General features: G+C 39.4%; 1 long non-coding RNA gene across 1 annotated transcript; it reads right to left on the bottom strand.

Annotated features, from left to right (window-relative positions):
* Positions 1 to 13,262: 13,262 nt before the first annotated feature.
* LOC306873416 lies at positions 13,263 to 16,321 on the bottom strand. The gene is made up of 3 exons (XR_013784490.1): positions 13,751 to 16,321; positions 13,577 to 13,665; positions 13,263 to 13,460 (listed from the first exon to the last, which is right to left on the bottom strand). It is a non-coding gene; the product is annotated as an uncharacterized lncRNA (long non-coding RNA).
* Between the last annotated feature and the right edge of the window lie 2,798 nt (positions 16,322 to 19,119).

Genomic DNA, 19,119 nt, shown 5'->3' with positions numbered 1-19,119 from the left:
CACAGGTGTAGAACAAGACAACGAAACTCACCAAACCTGTAGATGCACGCAGCAGCTACAGGGCCAGGGCCAAAAACAATATGAAATATTTTTATATATATATATACAGTATATACACACACACACAGTCAGGTACATATAAATTTGGACACAGGCACAATTTTTATTATGCTGCTGACCAAAACATTGAATTTACAGTTATATAATGGTTATATGGGCTTAAAAGTGCACACTCTGAGCTTTAATTTGAGGGTATTCACATCAAAATTGGAGGAAAGGTTAAAGGGGTCATCGGATGCAAAATTCACTTTTCAAGTTGTTTGAACATAAATGTGTGCTGGAAGTGTGTTCGTTATTTTTTTTTATTGTGTTCGTTAATTCTTTTGTTATATCAGTTAAGCAGGTAAAAGATCTGGAGTTGATTATAAGTGTGCCATTTGCATTTGGAAGCTATTGCTGTGAACACATATCATGTTGTCAAAGGATCTCTCCATACAAGTGAAACAAAACAAAAAATCCATCAGAGATAGCAGGAACATTAGGAGTGGCCAAATCAACAGTTTGGTACATTCTGAGAAAAAGAATCAGAATCAGAAAGAGCTTTTATTGCCAAGTATGCTTGCGCATACAAGGAATTTGTTTTAGTGTCATAATGAGCTAATGAGAATGCACTAATGAGCTCAGGAACATAAAAAGGCCTAGACGTCCACGGAGGACAACAGTGGTGGATGATCTGAGAATCCTCTCTATGGTAAAGAAACCCCTTTCACAACATCCAGCCAAGTGAAAAACACTCTCCAGGAGGTAGACATGTCACTGTCAGAGTCTATAATCAAGAGAAGACTTCACGAGAGCAAATGCAGAGGGTTCACCACAAGGTGCAAATAAGGCCAGATTAGACTAAAAAACATTAGACAGATTTGAAAAAAGTGTTCCTGTGGCTCAGTGGAAGAGCATTGCGTTAGTAGCACAAAAGGTCGAGGGTTCAATTACCAGGGAACACACATACTGATAAAAAAAAATGTATAGCCTGAATGCACTGTTAGTCGCTTTGGATAGAAAGCATCTGCTAAATGTAAATGTAAAAAAACATCTAAAAAAGCCAGATGGCTGAAATTAAGATCAACCTGTACCAGAATGACGGGAAGAAAAAAGTTGAAGGCTCGGAACAGTTTATGATCCAAATCATACAACATCATCTGTAAAACATGGAGCAATGTGGTGGCATGAGCATGGCTTCCAGTGGCACTGGGTTAGTGGTGTTTAGTGATGACGTGACAGAAGCAGCCGGATGAATGCTGAAGTGTAGGGATATACTCTCTGCCTAGATTCAGTCAAATGGAGCAAAGCTGATTGGGCAGCACTTCATAGTACAAATGGACAACGACCCAAAACATACTGGAAAAGCAACCCAGGAGTTTTTGAAGGTAAAAAAGTGGAATATTCTGCAATGGTCAAGTCAAACTCCTGATCTCAACCTGACTGAGCATGCATTTCACTTGCTGAAGACAAAACTAAATGCGGAAAGACCCTGAAACCAACAACAACTGAAGTCAGCTGCAGTAAAGGCCTGGCAAAGCATCACAAAGGAGGAAACCCAGTCTCTGGAGATGTTCATGAGTTCCAGACTTAAGGCAGTCATTGCCTGAAAAGGATTCTCAACAAAATGAACATTTTTTATATATATAACATATATATATATAAAGTATCTCACAGAAGTGAGTACACAGCTCACATTTTTGTAAATATTTTATTATATCTTTTCATGTGACAACACTGAAGAAATGACACTTTGCTACAATGTAAAGTAGTGAGTTTACAGCTTGTATAACAGTGTAAATTTGCTGTCCCTTCAAAATAACTAAACACACAGCCATTAATGTCTAAACCACTGGCCACAAAAGTGAGCAAACCCCTAAGTGAAAATGTCCAAATTGGGCCCAATTAGCCATTTTCTCTCCCCAGTGTCATGTGACTCGTTAGTGTTACAAGGTCTCAGTTGTGAATGGGGATTTAGGCTTCTTGAAGGTGACTTCTTCAGATAAAGAGAATTCATCCAAGGCAGAAAACTATTCTTTTGTCCTGGATCCAACTCTGTCCAATGTGACAGTGTATCTCAATGGAGATTTACCCTCTACAGCCCTTCAGGTGAGCCAGCATATCTCTGATCAGAATGCTGAATAAATCAAAAGTTTTTCTGTGCTTAATCATCCAGGACGCTCAAACTTGTGTAACAGAAGAACAACAGATAGGCTTACTAGTGTGATTCAGTTGGTATCTGTCATGTTTTGTTTGTGTTTTTAGGACCGTTAGTTGTATGTTCAAATGTTCTGTATTGAGTTCATGTTTCTTTAGTTGCCTTGTTCAGCGCTCATTATCTTAGGGTGTACTTACACTAGGCACGGTTGTCTTGCGTTGCGTTACAAACGGGATATATCGCCCTCGGAGTGAAAACAATCATGGCCGCCATATTGAAGGGTCGTTCCAAACCGAAGTGCTCAAAACTAGCCACTTCAAAGGGCCCTTCGGAATGATGGATTTCGAAGGGTTCAACTGATGGACACTTCGGGCTTCCATGATCCTTTGCGCAGATTCTTTGCATCATGACAGCGCCTCCGTGAGGGCACGGGATGATGACACAGAAGGGCACTTCAAGAAACAGTTGTTTGGTCCCCTAAACCGTTCAACCCTTCAAAGCTCTCACTCTGGAGGGTAAACCCTTGAAGGTATTAATTAGGGCATAGGGATGCGGGGCTAAACCGAGCCCGAGCGCAATTGTGCCCTCTCCCCACTCCCCCGCTGACCTGCACTCACATTGCACTTTACATTCCGGGCCGAAGCAAGCTTTATGCTGCCTTCACGTGCTATCAAAATTATCGTAAATACGACTTTTCTAATTAGAAATTGGACACGAATGGCCTCTGAAGTCGTATTATTTACAACTCTGAGATTATTTTGATACTCCAGAGTTAAGTGGGCCATAAACTTTAAACATGTTAGGGGACAACGATTGCTGGTATTAATGCTATTCTTTCTTTTTTTTTTTTTTAACAAAAACTATGTCATGTCTTGTCGTTAAACTGGTGCCTATATATATATATATATATATATATATATATAATGCATTTGAAGCATATTGTATACATAAACAGTGAAATAAGCATGTATTTGACCGAAATTCCAGATTCGTATCAAGACTATCTAGCGTGGTGAATGTTTATCAAACAATGGAATATTACATTTTATTCTTTCCGAAAACAAATCACTTGAATGCAATGTGCTCGTAATCACGACTTCATAAGTGGGAAATAGGAAGTGTCCGATAGCACAAGAAGGCAGTAGAGAAGCGCTCTCGCTCAGCACAGGGGAGTGCATCGATTTGAACAGACCTAAAATATATCTAGCTGCGGATAAAATTCTCCTCCTCATCCAGGGGAACTATTCCCTTGATGACCACACCCATGAGTTTTTACATCTAGCTCATATGGTACAAAGCCATATCACCCTGAAGCCCAAGACCAGTTGCCCACTGAAGCTAAGCAGGGCTGAGCCTGGTCAGTACCTGGATGGGAGACCTCCTGGGAAAACTAGGTTGCTGTTGGTAGAGGTGTTAGTGAGGTGATGGTCTGTGTGGGTCCTAATGCCCTAGTATAGTGACGGGGACACTATACTGTCAAAAGAGCACCGTCTTTCGGATGAGACATTAAACCGAGGTCCTGACTCTCTGTGGTCACTAAAAATCCCATGGCACTTCTTGTAAAGAGTAGGGGTGTAACCCCGGTGTCCTGGCCAAATTTCCTCCACTGGCCCTTGTCAATCATGGCCTCCCAATAATCCCCATCCACTTGATTGGCTCTATCACCCTCTCCTCTGTGTGGTGAGCGCACTGGCGCCATTGTGCTGTGGCTGTGCTAGCTTTCGATCGTAACTCAGATATTTTCTTGTAAATTAAAAAGTAATGCGTTACTTTACTAGTTACTTGAAAAAAAGTAATCTGATTACGCAACAGTGTTACTTTTAATGCATTACCCCCAACACTGGGCAGCAGTACATTCAATTAACGAATGGAAACTGGACAAGAAAATTAACTACTAACTTAAATGTGTAGATATCCAGGTGCTTAGTGCTGATTAGGAGACATATAACAAGCAAATGACAGCAGATGACAAAACTCTGCAGGTTTGAGAAATTATTCTACTCACCATGGTTGTTGTTAAAGACACAGGGAGGAAAAGGAAAATATGGTACATTTTATGAAAATTGATAACTTTTGTAAGAAATTATTTAATTCCCATTATATTTTTTTCTACAGTTGTCTTGAATAGTCATTGTTTCTCTGGTTGTAGTGGCTGTATTTCTCCTCCAGGGGGCTCTATTTCAGTCCCCTCAGGCCGAAGCAATCAAAATCTTCCCTGCCAATGGATCCCTCACCCATCAACAAATCACTGAGGCAGCTTTCCTCTGCAAGATGGCGGAAGTGTGTCGTGACGTAGCCACTGCCCGGGGGAAAGACTTTACGCTACCTGTAAGAAAAGACTATAAACGTGAACTACTTTGAGAACTAAGCATTATGTTCAGAAATTATTTAATTAGAACTGAGATTATTCCTGCAACGTTATCACTTTGAATTGTCATGCAACCTTAGAAGATATACCGATTATAATGAGCTATGATGTGAAAGGCAACAGGAGAAAATGCTCTGGTTACTTGAGTAACCTCAGTTTCCTGAGATAAGGGAACGAGCATTGCATGAAACACTTTATGGGGTAAACTTCTGTTTACTCCACTACTGAAGCCTGATTTGTTCACATTTGTGTAGCTGCACAAACCAATGGCACTCTAACCTGCCAGAAGGGGAGGAGCCGACTGCTATATAAGTCGGCTCAGAACACCATTTCATCAGAATCTTTCAACTGAAGCGTCAGTCATCGATTCGCATGCAGCTTTCTAACACGAAAACTTATACATCACTCGTTCCCTTATCTCAGGGAACCAAGGTTAGGCAAGTAACTCGAGCATTCCCTTAACATAACATAACCCTCTCCGCCTATAAAAGGGGATTTTGGGTAAAATTTAGTGGACAGGATCCGTGCCTGAAGGGCAGGGATGTCCAAGTTATAGAATCTGGCAAAGGTAGACGGCAACGACCATCCGGCGGCCGCACAAATCTCACCAATAGAAATCCCGCTGTACCACACCCAAGAGAAGGACATTTCTCTGGTGTAGTGGGCCCTCACACTTATAGTTCAAGTTCAAACTTTATTTGTCCCCAATGGGGCAATTCGTTGTGCAACAGATAGTATAGTACAAATCACACACAATCACTATATATAGGGCACTGAAAGCCTGCTGAGGCATAAGCCTAGGCTATAGCATCCACTATCCAGGGAGACAGTCTCTGCTTCGTGACAGGCAGCCCTTTAGAACGACCTCTAAAGCATACAAAGAGGGCCGAGCATCTGACTTCCCTGAACTGCCTGATGACTTGAGGCAGCAGGACAACCAGGGGGAAGGCATACAGGTGAGCGCTGGGCCAATTGCGGTCCAGGGGATCTTGCTGCCTGGTAAAACAGATTGGGCAGTGAGAGTTGTCTTCTGAGGCGAAGAGGTCCACCTCTGCCTTGCCAAAGACCGACCAAATCACTGGAACCATTTGGGGATGCAATCTCCATTCCCCTAGAGACATATTGTCCCTGGACAGCATGTCTGCCCCTTGGTTCAGTCTGCCTGACACATTAACTGCTCTTAGTGAGAGGAGTTTGCCTTGAGCCCATAACAGGAGGTGATGAGCTAAACTGTGAAGGGAGCGTGACCTGAGACTGCCTTGGTGATTGATGTAAGCTACCACCTTATGTTGTCTGAGCAAACCAGGATGTGGTGTCACCTGAAGGCCGGTAGGAAGGTTTGTAGGGCCAGAAAAACTTGTCATTATTTGGAGGTAGTTAATGTACAAGTGTTGCTTCAGGTTTGACCAGGAGCCAAGCACCGGCGCATGTTGAGGTATCACAGAGGTGGCAGCCGACATGAGGCAGAGCATTCTCTGGAAAGCCCTGAGGGGATGTGAAGTCCCTATTTTGAAACAGTCCCTTAGGTGAGACTGGTGAGTCGAGGAAGACGATCTTTTCAGCATCTCTGATCTCAGTTAAGTTCAGCCAAAGGTGGTGCTCCAGCACCACCGACGTGGTCATGGACTGCTCCATTGCCATGGTAGCATGCAGAGCCAAGTCAGGTGCTTTGTGCAGCTCCTAAAAGGCTTCTGAATCCTGGCCGGACTCGTCCATGGATCGGAGAAGTTTGGCCTTGAACACCTGGAGTGCACATTATATGCAGCACTGAGCCAACCTTGCCAGCCGCTGAATTAGCCCTGTTTGCTAAGGCCGATGTAGTTCTGCAGGGCTTAGATAGATGCGGCGACTTAGACTTTAGCCCCAGAGCCGATGGAGGGCACAGGTGAGCAGCAACCATCTCTTCCAGAGGGGGAAGTCTGCTGTATCCTTTATCTTCAGCATCGTCAACAGTAGTGAGATTCTGATGAAATGGCATTCTGAGCCGGCTCCTCCCCATCTGGTGGTTTAGAGTGCCATTGGTTGGTGCAGCTACACAAACATGAACAAACCAGGCTTCAGTAGCGGAGTAAACAAGAGTTTACCCCATAAAGTGTTTCACACAACGGGAGAGACCATTCAAAAGGAAATATATATGGTGTAATTTGCCATCTACCTGCAAGGGCAAAAGGACCATGCACATTTTTTCCACTTAAAATGAAATAGAAATAAAATTATTTATATTTAATCAATTACAACCCGAATTCCTGAAATGTTGGGATGTTTTTTAAATTTGAATAAAATGAAAACTAAAAGAATTTCGAATCACATGAGACAATTTTATTCACTATAGAACATAGATAACATAACAAATGGTCAAACAGAAATTTTACAATTTTATGCACAAAATGAGCTCATTTCAAATTTGATGCCTGCTACAGGTCTCAAAATACCTTGGACGGGGGCATGTTTACCATGGTGTAGCATTTCCTCTTCTTTTCAAAACAGTTTGAAGACGTCTGGGCATTGAGGTTATGAGTTTCTGGAGTTTTGGTGTTGGAATTTGGTCCCATTCTTGCCTGATATAGGTTTCCAGCTGCTGAAGAGTTCGTGGTCGCCTTTGACGTATTTTTCGTTTAATGATGAGCCAAATGTTCTCTATAGGTGAAAGATCTGGACTGCAGGCAGGCCAACTGACCTATCGTTAAGCCCTGCCCCCGTAGTTACTGTTGCTCCCTCGGAAAAAAAAAACGGAGTTGCTCACTGTTTTACAATGACAGCTGTAGTGTGAAAACCTTGTCCCACGATGTTTTTCCACAATTTTGGACACAGAAGGCCACCAAATGGGAATTAAACATACCATTTATAAAATATTTAAAAATAAATACGGTGGGTAACTCGAAGCGAGGGTTTACAGTTCACAATGCTAGCTGGAGAAGTCTCATATTACGGTCGTCACGATCACGGATGACAACATGCAGGATCAACACTGTTCAAGTATCTCAGGGTACGATTAAATTAATGTACATTTAACCAGTTTAATATGGAGAGGCACTGAAATGTAGACCTTTGTTTTTGACCTACACTGTAGAAGACGTGAGGATAGTCTGCTATTTAGGTTTGTACATTAGCATGGACTCACTAACTTTAACGTTAGCTAGTTTTAGCCAGAGATACCTTGCTAAAGCATAAGATAACATTAAAGTTCTGCTTGAGCAGATGGAAATTGTAACTTAATGAGTGTATGACAACCAGAAAATGGGGATTGAATACTTGGGGACATTTTGCTCTGTTTTCTTTGGATTCAGGAAATGTAATAAAATAAATTATGTTGCCCACACTCTCAGGATACCTGGAATCAGTGTTACAAGTACCCCAGGCACATTGTTTTTCCATTTTTTAAGTAAAAAACCCATAAAATCGATGTGAGCTTCGGATCTTCCAATGTTTCTATATGGTACTGAAACCTAGACATGTCCGAGTTCCGCTCCCCATGTAACTCATACTCGACTGCCATTGGCTAGTCTGCATTCGAGGGGAGGGGCTTACCTACAGTTGAATTCAGCACCCGGACTCTTCTACTATGAAGCCGTACTGTTGTAATAGCTGCAGTATGTGGTTTTGCATTGTCCTGCTGAAATACACAAGGCCTTCCCTGAAATAGACGTCGTCTGGAGGGGACCATATGTTGCTCTAAAACCTTTATATACCTTTCAGCATTCATAGTGCCTTCCAAAACATGCAAGCTGCCCATACCGAATGCACTTATGCACCCCCATACCATCAGAGATGCTGGCTTTTGAACTGAATGCTGATAACACACTGGGAGGTCTCCCTCCTCTTTATCCCAGAGGACACGGCGTCCGTAACTTCCAGCAATGTCAAAGTTGGACTCGTCTGACCATAGAACACTTTTCCACTTTGAAGCAGTCCATTTTAAATGAGCCTTGGCCCACAGGACACGACAGAGCTTCTGGACCATGTTCACATATGGCTTCCTTTTTGCATGATAGAGCTTTAGTTGGCATCTGCAGATGGCAAGGCAGATTGTGTTTACCGACAGTGGTTTCTGGAAGTATTCCTGAGCCCATTTAGTAATGTCAACGACAGAATCATGCCAATGAGTGATGCAGTGTCGTCTGAGGGCCCGAAAAAGGGCCCGCAGTGTCGGCCTTGTCCCTTACGCACAGAGATTTCTCCAGTTTCTCTGAATCTTTTGATGATGTTATGCACTGTAGATAATGAGATTTGCAAAGCCTTTGCAATTTGATGATGAGGAACGTTGTTTTTAAATTATTCCACAATCTTTTTACGCACTCTTTCACAGATTGGAGAGCCTCTGCCTATCTTTACTTTTGAGAGACTCTGCTTCACTAAGACATCCATTTTATAGCTAATCATGTTACAGACCTGATGTTAATTAACTTAATTAGTTGCTAGATGTTCTCCCAGCTAAATCTTTTCCAAATTTCTTGCCTTTTCAGCCCTTTGTTGCCCCCGTGCCAACTTTTTTGAGACCTGTAGCATGCTTCATGCTTTTTTGGGGGGGGGGGGGGGGTTACTGGCTCAATGCTTATTTTTTCCTCCCTCTACTTCACCCCAGATCAACAACAAACTGACTGCAACTACTGTCCAGAGAGCCTGCTCAGATTCATATTCCTCCTTATTAAAACTATCCACTTTCAATCTGGCTGTTGTTCAGACTTCCCTTAGCAATGTAGCTGTGGATAGAAATCAGTTCAGTACTGCTCATCATTTTGATAATGAAGATTTCAAAAATGGACGTGACCTCATCACACAGGGTATAGCTGCTGTGAAAGTCAGCATCAAAAAGGGGAAATATTTGTCTGCCCGCTCCAGTCTTGGGGCTGTATGGAGGGTACGACAACGTATTTATGAACAGAATGCTAAACTACAATACTATACAGCATGTGCTTAATTAGTTTCATAATGTTTAAAATGATACTCCACCCATGAATGAAAATTCTCTCAATTACTCACCCTCATGCAGTCCCAGATGTAAGTCCCTGAGTTTCTTCAGATAAACACAGACATTAAAAAAAAAAAAAAAAATCCATCTCTCTTGGTTAATATAATGCAAAAACCACACAAAGCGAACACAATGGTAATCCATACGACCACAGTAGATGAATCAATGACTTCTGAAGCTAAACATTAGGTGTAGGTGGGAATTGTTTTTTTTTAACTATAAACCATTGCTTCTGGCCAACTGTCATACATCTGTGATGGCATGAGACTGAGTAAATGATGCCAGAATATTAATTTATTTTCCGAGTGGTGTATATACATTTAAGGCTCCATAGAATGTTTGGGCTCTACAATTATGATTATGAAATAATTATTGTGCTGATAACATCTGATTTAATGGATGCCCACACTTTCAGGTGTGCCTCAGTCAGGTTCAGTGGCAGATAGTCCTCTGGGCAGCATCCTGACTGTAGGGAATCTAAAGAGAGGAAAACTCAATTATGTCAACCAGACAGGGGAATGGAAGATCAGCATTGACTCTACAAGCCCCTACAGTCTTAAAGTTATTGGTAAAGTTTTTATTTATACATAAAAATGGGAGTAAAATACTAAAAAGTAAAAGTAAAAATACTGCTTGGTTTTAAAGTAACTTAAGTGTGAGTTGTCATCTTGACACTATTGACAATGGATGTTTTTTGCCTAGAAATTATGTGACTGTGACAGCACCCTAATTATTTTGTTTGTCACATACATACTTCACCCCCAAACAATGATACAATATTTCAAATAACTGTTTTCTGTTTGCTGATCAGGTCGGATTGCTACTTCCTATGTGTCTGTGACTGAAGGAGATTCAGTCGCAGTGACTGATGTGCTTCTAGTTGAAGCTTCAGGATCTGATGTTGTCAGTGGATCTATCAAATCTGTCGGTGCGACAGACTTCCTGGTCAGCATAGACAGAATCCCAGGGTGGGCGTTTATGGTGCAGCTGAAAGGGCTGTTGAATGACTCGTCGTCGGCTAGTCGATTCCAGAGGCAGTCACCCACCCAACATAAAGGATCTAGAATAAAAGTCACGGTAAGTAATATCAATGGCAAAATGTTGGTTACACAAACACAAATAACTGTCATTTACAATTATTAAACAAAATACATTTAATTTTACATAACAGTTTTGGAACAAAAAGAGAGTTTTAAAAACTCATCACTGTATGTGACAAATATATTAAATATATTTACCATAATTATTGCTCCACAGGCCCAGTCACAGAACATTACACAGCCTGGAGTCCCATTGAGTCTCAACTTTACAGTGGCCTCTAATGCTACAGGCAGCAACTACACTATCAGAGCTCGGACTGACCAGGGCTTCAACGTGTCTTTCCCCAGCTCTCTGACCCTGAGAACAGGGGGAAGTGCTCAAGGAAGCGTCACAATGATCACACCCTCAGACACAGAGTCAGGGACGGATGTTACACTCACTATTGAGGCAGAAGCTCCGGGATCCACTGATCTGAATTATGTCACACTGCGACACAAATGCTATTTTCAGTGGATGTTACTCACTTTCCATGTGTCTTACTTCTGGTTTTTCATTTGTCATGTTGTGTGCTTCTAAATAAAATTTAGCACAACAACTGTATTTTAAAATCTTTACTTGTCTTGAACTGTCCTAAGTAAAAGATTTTGTTAAAGAATAAAGGTTAAGGTTTACTATTGAAATGTAACTTTAAATTTCTGTCGTATGTGAACAGGTGTGTTTGGGGCTAGTTTGTGATTTCATATTGTAGTATATACTCTTGATCTTTTTGAATGTTTATTAAAGACAAAGTTCACATAAGGGCCATCAGCACTGTGTAAGCTCTTGTATTGATTTAGCTTTTTACAGCAGCTTCCACTCTCATTCAATTTGAAAGTGAAAGCTATTGAGTTACTTGGCTCAGAGGCTTCACTGCCCAGATAGCATGTAACCATTGAAACAATGCTGAGTCAGTGTTGATGTGTCAACGCTGATTACATTGAAATAACGTTAGAAAGTGATGTTGCTTTAACATCACTCTTGCACCCTCAGTTAATATTGAAATAATGTTCAGATTTCAACCACAAATCAATGGTGTTAATATTGCTTCAACGTTACAAAGTGATGTTGTTTCAACGTCACTTTTGCACCCTCCGTTAATATTGAAATAATGTTCAGATTTCAACCACAAATCAATGGTGTTAATATTGCTTCAACGTTACAAAGTGATGTTGTTTCAACGTCACTTTTGCACCCTCAGTTAATATTGAAATAATGTTCAGATTTCAACCACAAATCAATGGTGTTAATATTGCTTCAACATTACAAAGTGATGTTGTTTCAACGTCACTTTTGCACCCACATTCGAAACATTATTAATATTGAAGACAAAAACATGCTCATAACATTGAATCAATATTCAACCAACTATATTAAAAAAAAATTAAAAACACTGTTTCAATCACATTCTTCTTTATTTTCCAGTCTTTGTCCTTTTAATTCATTCATTCATTCAACTCAAAGCACTCAATTCCATGTCAAAAAAAAAAAAAAAAAAAACATCATACAGACTCAAAAGTAAACCAAAAAACAAATAAACCAATGAACAAAAAAAATTAATTTGTATCTGGAGGCACCGACGGAACAGTTGTACTTGCTTGAAGTGCAGTTCCGCCCACACGGTACGGTGCATATCGGAGCCATTTCTGGACTGCCTGACTATATTCATACTGGGAAACCTTTCCCACACCCATCTGCAAAGTCATAGCATCTAACAAAAGAAAAACAACAGGATATGAAATGTATGCAATTGAGTACATCAATGGAGGAACTGGAACAGGGAAATATTGTATGAAGTAAGGTCAATTTCTGGGAACACAAAAGGCAGAACGACAATTAAAATCATTGATAGTAATAACTCACCAAATATACACATATTCAAGAACGTTTCCTTGAATGCCCTCTTTTGCCTTGACTGCTTTTTAACCATCTTCCCAGCCCAATTTAGTGATGATGCCAGCTCATTGGTCAGTGCACAAGAAAGCATGCGACGGACCCTAACTTCCAATGAGGTTCCTCCAATTATGCTGAAGTGTTTTACCTGCCATACAAAAGGTGAACACAAAGCAGAGAGAACATGTAAAATGTAAAAAAAAAAAAAAAAAACATTGGGTTAACAACAAAATGGTCTACATAGAACCACAAACCATTATTGTCCTTGCTTCACTGGATGCTAATATCGCCTCTGCACTCTCAAGCTCATCACTATTGTGCAGAGGGAAGTTTCTTTGAGGGTAAGGACTGTCTGAAGAATTCCTGACATTCCTCACGCAGTTCCTTGACTTCTTTTACAAGTTCAGTTACAGTTCCGATCAACTTTTGTAAAGCAACATCTTGTGGAGAATAAAAAACATTACAGGTCAAAACATATTTAACATGTATACTGTATAATGAAAGTAGGAAAACTTCTCTGCACTTGCCTTTCATTAACTGTCTTGCAGAATCCCTTGCATCTGCAACAAGAAAGACTATTGCTAGTGAACAGACTCGCACATTAGCAAACAAATTATATTTTAGGATAAATTAACGATAATAAAAGTATTGTATATTGGTGTAAACTGCCTGAAATTAGGATGCTGGACATTAAAATCAAAGCAAATATTGGTCTCATTGCAAAACTGCCAAAGCACTTCTGGAATTGATACCCTCATGATCCTTGGAAGATGGTTCCTGGCAGGGGTACATGGCAGGCAGGGCTGATGAGTCACTTGACTCAGTCAAGTATGGAGAACTGCTGCACATCTGGTCAGAGGACTCGGAGGGATGGTTAGGCAGAATTTGAATAGAGGGCTGGACAAAGGTCTGGACTCTGGAAGCTGATTGAACAGGAGCCTGCATTTTATTGGAGACTGCAGTGAAACAGATTTGACATGTTAGCAAAATTACATTTTGGGATGTCCACGTAAATGGAACAATTGCATATATTGTGCCACTCAGTCTTAGTTACATAACATCACTGTTATACCTGGAAATAGAAGTCTAGGAGCTGGGCAGAGCTTTCTTTTTTTAACTTCCTCTTCTGTATCAGATGTTGTGTTGTAAATGGGATTGTGTCTAATAGAGAAATAAAACTTCAGATACATCTAGGAATTTCATGTTATGATTATTCTTTCCCCTTGCCATTCATTAATTGTGTTACCTGGATTTTCTTTTTTTAAACTTCTCAGTTTCTACTTCAGACTGAATGTCACTTGTGTCGCAGTTCTCCTGTAGATATCTTTTCAAACCCTTCTCAGCTTCTTCATATGTGGCTGCAAGTTATATGTTGTGAGTGTAATAAAGTACACAATAATTCAAATTCCAACTCATATTAATTTATACACTTACCCTTAACAGGTTCATAGGACAACCATTCCTCAGTAGGCAGCTCATATTTTTTCACTGCAGCCCGTATCTTGGCTGTGTCTTTGGGTGGATATGGTGGCCAAAGAAGCTTATTTCCAATCAGCCAGCTGTGTGGCACAATTTCTGTGCCACCATTTTGAAATTGAACGATGCACCACTGCTTCATTTTTTAAAACAAAATAACTCCCCTACAATACAAGATTAGTAATGTAAACTTTTCCTTGGAGGTGGAAAAGCAGGAACTAATTATGTTAAGTACAAGCTTTTCTTACAACAGCAAAATCATGTTTTAATCTACAAACAATTAATTATGTCATATGGATGAGTGGCATGGCAATGAAAACATTCTTGTCAGGACAGAGGAAATATTTCAGCTTAATATCTTGGAGCCTGGCCATATCAAGATTGTCATGCAACTCCCAAACTTTATAACAACCTATGCTGGTTGACTCAAATGGGTAGGAGAAGAATGACTCTTGATTGTGAAACTTTTGAAACAGGACAAAAATCCCTACTCCATCTACCTTAATGATATTTCTTAAAATAGCAATGTGGTCAACTATTTGTACACAATTATCTCCTTGCACTATTGACAGAGTGTACTTTTCAGTGACAGCTTTTCTGAACTGTTTGCCAAGACTTAGGCTATGGAGCACTGGACCGTCAAAATGTGTCTGACTTAAGTTGCACTCGTGAGGCTTTGGTGAATCTGGACTTGGCATCTCAGATAACCTTTTCACAACTTGCTGTAAGGGTAAGTGAGGCTTGCGCAAAAGACGTTTTATTTGTCCTAAATAATTCTCAAAAGGAAATGCTGACACATTATCCAAAGGTCCAAAGAGACGATACTCTTCAGCCAGATGAATGAGCTGGTGTATATTGTAGACTATTTCATGTTTACCATACAGTTGTCCAAAGTGGCATACAAATGAGACAAGCAATTCATGAGCACAATCAATCATCGCCTCTGGGGTTCCAGAGGATAAAAGAAAATGCATTGCAACAGAAAACAGCATAAAATTCTCATACATCGGCATTTGAATGCTATTCTGAAGCACAACAGGGCCTGTGTACAACATAAAAGAGCGCAGCTCAGTAGCTTTCCAGCGGTCAATTTCTGACTCTTGGTTTTCGACTAAACTCAACCGGCGTGTAGGAACTCAGCAGCTTTAACTTTTCAGAAATGTCAGCTACAGTTTGAGTGGACAACCTAGTAGTATGTGCTTTACCTCTGATCCATAAGTTCAAAAGTTTCCTAGTGACGCCTAGACAACACAAGTGCATATAATCTAATGGAAACATGGTAACCATTTTTACCAAGCCAGCTAAAGGAGAAAGTTTTTGGTTCAAGTGGTGGTCTTCATCAATCATATCATTAAAATCAGAATCCGTCCTCAACTTTGCATCAGTTTCTGGGTATGTCATTTTATTTTGCCACTTACCCACTTGAACACATTTGTCACAGCCTGAGTAGCCATTGTGAGATTTTATATTTTTAACAAAGGCTCTGGCAGGGGCATCACACACAAAAGAGCTTACTTCTACCAATATGTTTTGACCATTGTAAACAATACCACCCATAAGAACATCAGCTAAATCATCAATAAATGGCTTTAAGAACTCAAATATGCACTTGGGCTTTTTCATACCACAGTAAAGGCCAACGAGGAAGGGATGTTTAGTATAGTCACAGTTGACAATGGCAAGAATTGGCCAGAACTGAAGTGTACAGCTTTTGAAAAGTGGAAGGCCATCTAAATTGAACTGTACTTTAACTATTTTCAATTGTTCAGGCAGAATTAAGCTTTTCAAACACGACAATATCCCCTTTGCCAAGCCAAAATGATAATACTCCCCACCTTCCATCTTTGTGGTAGATACATGGGTTTGGGTCTTAAGAATTGTCCTGGCATCTGTGGGCAATTCTGGATGAAACATTCTCAAAATACTTAAAAGTGCACTGAGTGCAGCAAGTGAGACTGAGAAGGTTGAGGCCCAATATCGCAAACTCCTTAAAAGAAACTCACTCGTTGGAGCTTCTGACTCAGTATCAGAGTCAACGTCTGATAAGTTGACTGTGTCATTATTAACATTGTGTATATTGGTTGGATGCCACAGAACCTCATCAGACACCCCACCAGGGAACTCATCTGTGACTGAGTCATTACAATCTGAACCAGCTGAGTCTATAACAACTTTAGGGTTTTCAACATAATCTTTTACTGCTTCAACATTATTTTCTTCTGACACAGAATTCTGTGCACTGGTTTCATTGAATTGTTGTAGTATTTCTGACTCTGTGGACTTAATCATTGATTTCAATTTACGCCTCTTTGACCACCGTGAAGTCATTATTGCAACCGTGGTGCAACCGTTCAATTTGATAAAATCTGGCTCACTATGTCAGACTGTGCCTCTTTTCTTTTGGATTCTCTAAAAAAGTAAAATAAGTTCTCATACATACATAAAGTCACATAAAAATATATTGAAAATATAACATTTACTTTTAACTATTTATGAATACAGACAGTTAGAACATGATTTTAGTATCACTGATTTAAAATAATCTAAAATCTATTACTGTTTCAATATATTTTACATTTAGTGCTATGAACATTTGCAAATGGAAGAGCTATAATACACAAGACTTCAGTATGTTGATAGTTTGTAAATTATATGGCACCTAATTTACCAATGACCTACTTATTGTAGCAAGTGAAATGTTTGTTCTGAATATAGCTTGTGGGAACAGCTTAATTATAAAGCTGTTTCATTAAAGCTGCAGATTTACCTAATGCTAAACAATTAATCTCTTTGAATATCACATGAAAACATCTTTGATTTTGAGTTGTACCTTTTAGAACTGTTACGTTTGATACTCTTTCAGGAATGTGAATGTTTACCTAATAAATCTGCTAGCAGGAGATGGGATACAATCCAATCTTGTGACAAGCAGTTATGCTGTGGACTACAACTCAATGTATGATCAATGTCAGCATAATTAAGGGTGTGCTTCTTATTTCTTTAATTATCCATCCTCATCAGCCTTAACCCCTCCTACTGAATGCCTTGACGTAATTGCAGAGTAACAGAAACATAGGCTATGTCAAGTTTAATATTCATGCTCATGGGATCCTAGAGATCAGCTAAATATTGTAGAATTTTATCAATCAAGGCTATAGATAATTTTTCATCACCCACTTCCATTTTGGCTCTTGCCTTTCATCAAAATATCAATGATGATTCAACATGTTTTGGATGAAAACACCACATTGTATCAATGTCCCCATGCTATCTGTGCAATTTATTTCAACACTTTTTACTTACTTTGAAAATTAATGTATGTTAGTAGATTTAGTAACAATAAATAAAATGCAAGTAAAAAGCATGCTAAAAACAGAAATTAATTATATGCACCATTGTTTGAAACTCAGAGAGGTCATGCATGTCAAGACTTCCATATAGGACGCACCTCGTGTTTTCTCTCAATAAGGAAGCATCAATTAACTACTGAGAAGCCCACATGCAAAACCAAAATGGGCGTATACCAATTAGTGCCAATTTTCAAACTACCATTGGTGTTTTTCAACCATTTTTCAAAAGACTTGCTAAAATCATGAGGGCCCACCCCTAAACCAAACCCCCAGTGTATTAGAGCAAATAAGGTAACACCATTGAAAGTGCCCATTATGAACTGAAACGCCCCACTGATTGGGAAACACCCAGTAGTGTTTTGCACAGATACATGCCTGCAAGATCTTGTGCTCATAAACTAAGACTCACTGTTAGTTCAATGTCACTGTCTTCACCCATGTGTGCTGTTCCCTTTCATCAAAATTTCAATGCTGATCCAACACACTTTAAACATTGAAATTTTGATGTCAACCAAAATGATGGTTTGGATCAAAACTCAACATTGAACCAATGTTACCATGCTGTCTGGGTGAGCTCCTGTTACATGAGTGATTATAAACTATGTTTGGGAGGATTCAATAAATAAAATTGTGTACGACTGTGATTCTTGATCTATCACCAATATTATTAAAATACTGAAATGGGTTCTGGGAAAGTTTGTTACTCACTTTCCATGTGTCTTACTTTCTTCTGGTTTTTCATTTGCCATTTTGAATGTTTCTAAATAACATTTAGCACAGCAAGTAGCACTGTATTTTAAAACCTTTGATTGCAAACCCCTTTGTAAATATTAAAGGATCTAGGTTAAGGTTTATTGAAACTGACTTTCACTTTATGTTGTGAACAGGTTTGTTTGGGACTAGTTTTTGTGGCTAAGTTGTGATTCTATAGTGTAGTATTATGTTCTTGATCTTTTTGAATGTTTATTAAAGACAAAGTTCACACGAGTGGATTCTGCATTGTGTAAGCGCATGTATTGGTTTTACTTTTTACTTACTACTTTACTTACTTTAGTCATTTAGCAGACGCTTTTGTCCAAAGCGACTTACAAATAAGAAAAAGTAACTAAAACTAAAAGTTACAACTCTATAAATACTATATACCCACATATGTAAGAAAATAAAGAAATTAAATAAAATTGACACATGCATATAACAACATTTCAATAATAAACATATAAATTAAAAAACGAAAATAAAAAGCGATACTTCTATCCCTTGGTGAAGTCGCACGGTAGAGTTGATGGTCTTTACACTCTTTACTTTTTACTTTTGTCTTTTAGCAGACGCTTTTGTCCAAAGCGACTTACAAATAAGAAAAAGTAACTAAAACTAAAAGTTACAACTCTATAAATACTATATACCCACATATTTAAGAAAATAAAGAAATTAAATAAAATTGACATGCATATAACAACATTTCAATAATAAACATATAAATGAAAAAAACTCAAATAAAAAGCGATACTTCTATCCCTTGCTAGCGGATAGAAGCGGTCCCTGCCCGGTGGACTCGCATGGTAGAGTTGATGGTCTTTACACTTTTTAAAATAGCCTCCACTCTCATTCAGCTTCTACTTTAGGGACTGCACTGAACTCCACGTGGGTGATTATAAATTATAAGTTTTCAGACAATTTGGGAGGATTAAATGAATAAAATTGCATGTATGCTTGTGATCTTTGATTTATCACTAACATTATTAAAGGGGACTTTTCACGGTTTGAACTTACATGTGTGTTGGCAGTGTGT

Source organism: Barbus barbus, assembly GCF_936440315.1.
Source record: "Barbus barbus genome assembly, chromosome: 8".
NCBI lineage: Eukaryota > Metazoa > Chordata > Actinopteri > Cypriniformes > Cyprinidae > Barbus > Barbus barbus.
The sequence above is the reverse complement of the archived record's forward strand: the minus strand, read 5'-3'. Positions and strand labels throughout refer to the sequence as shown.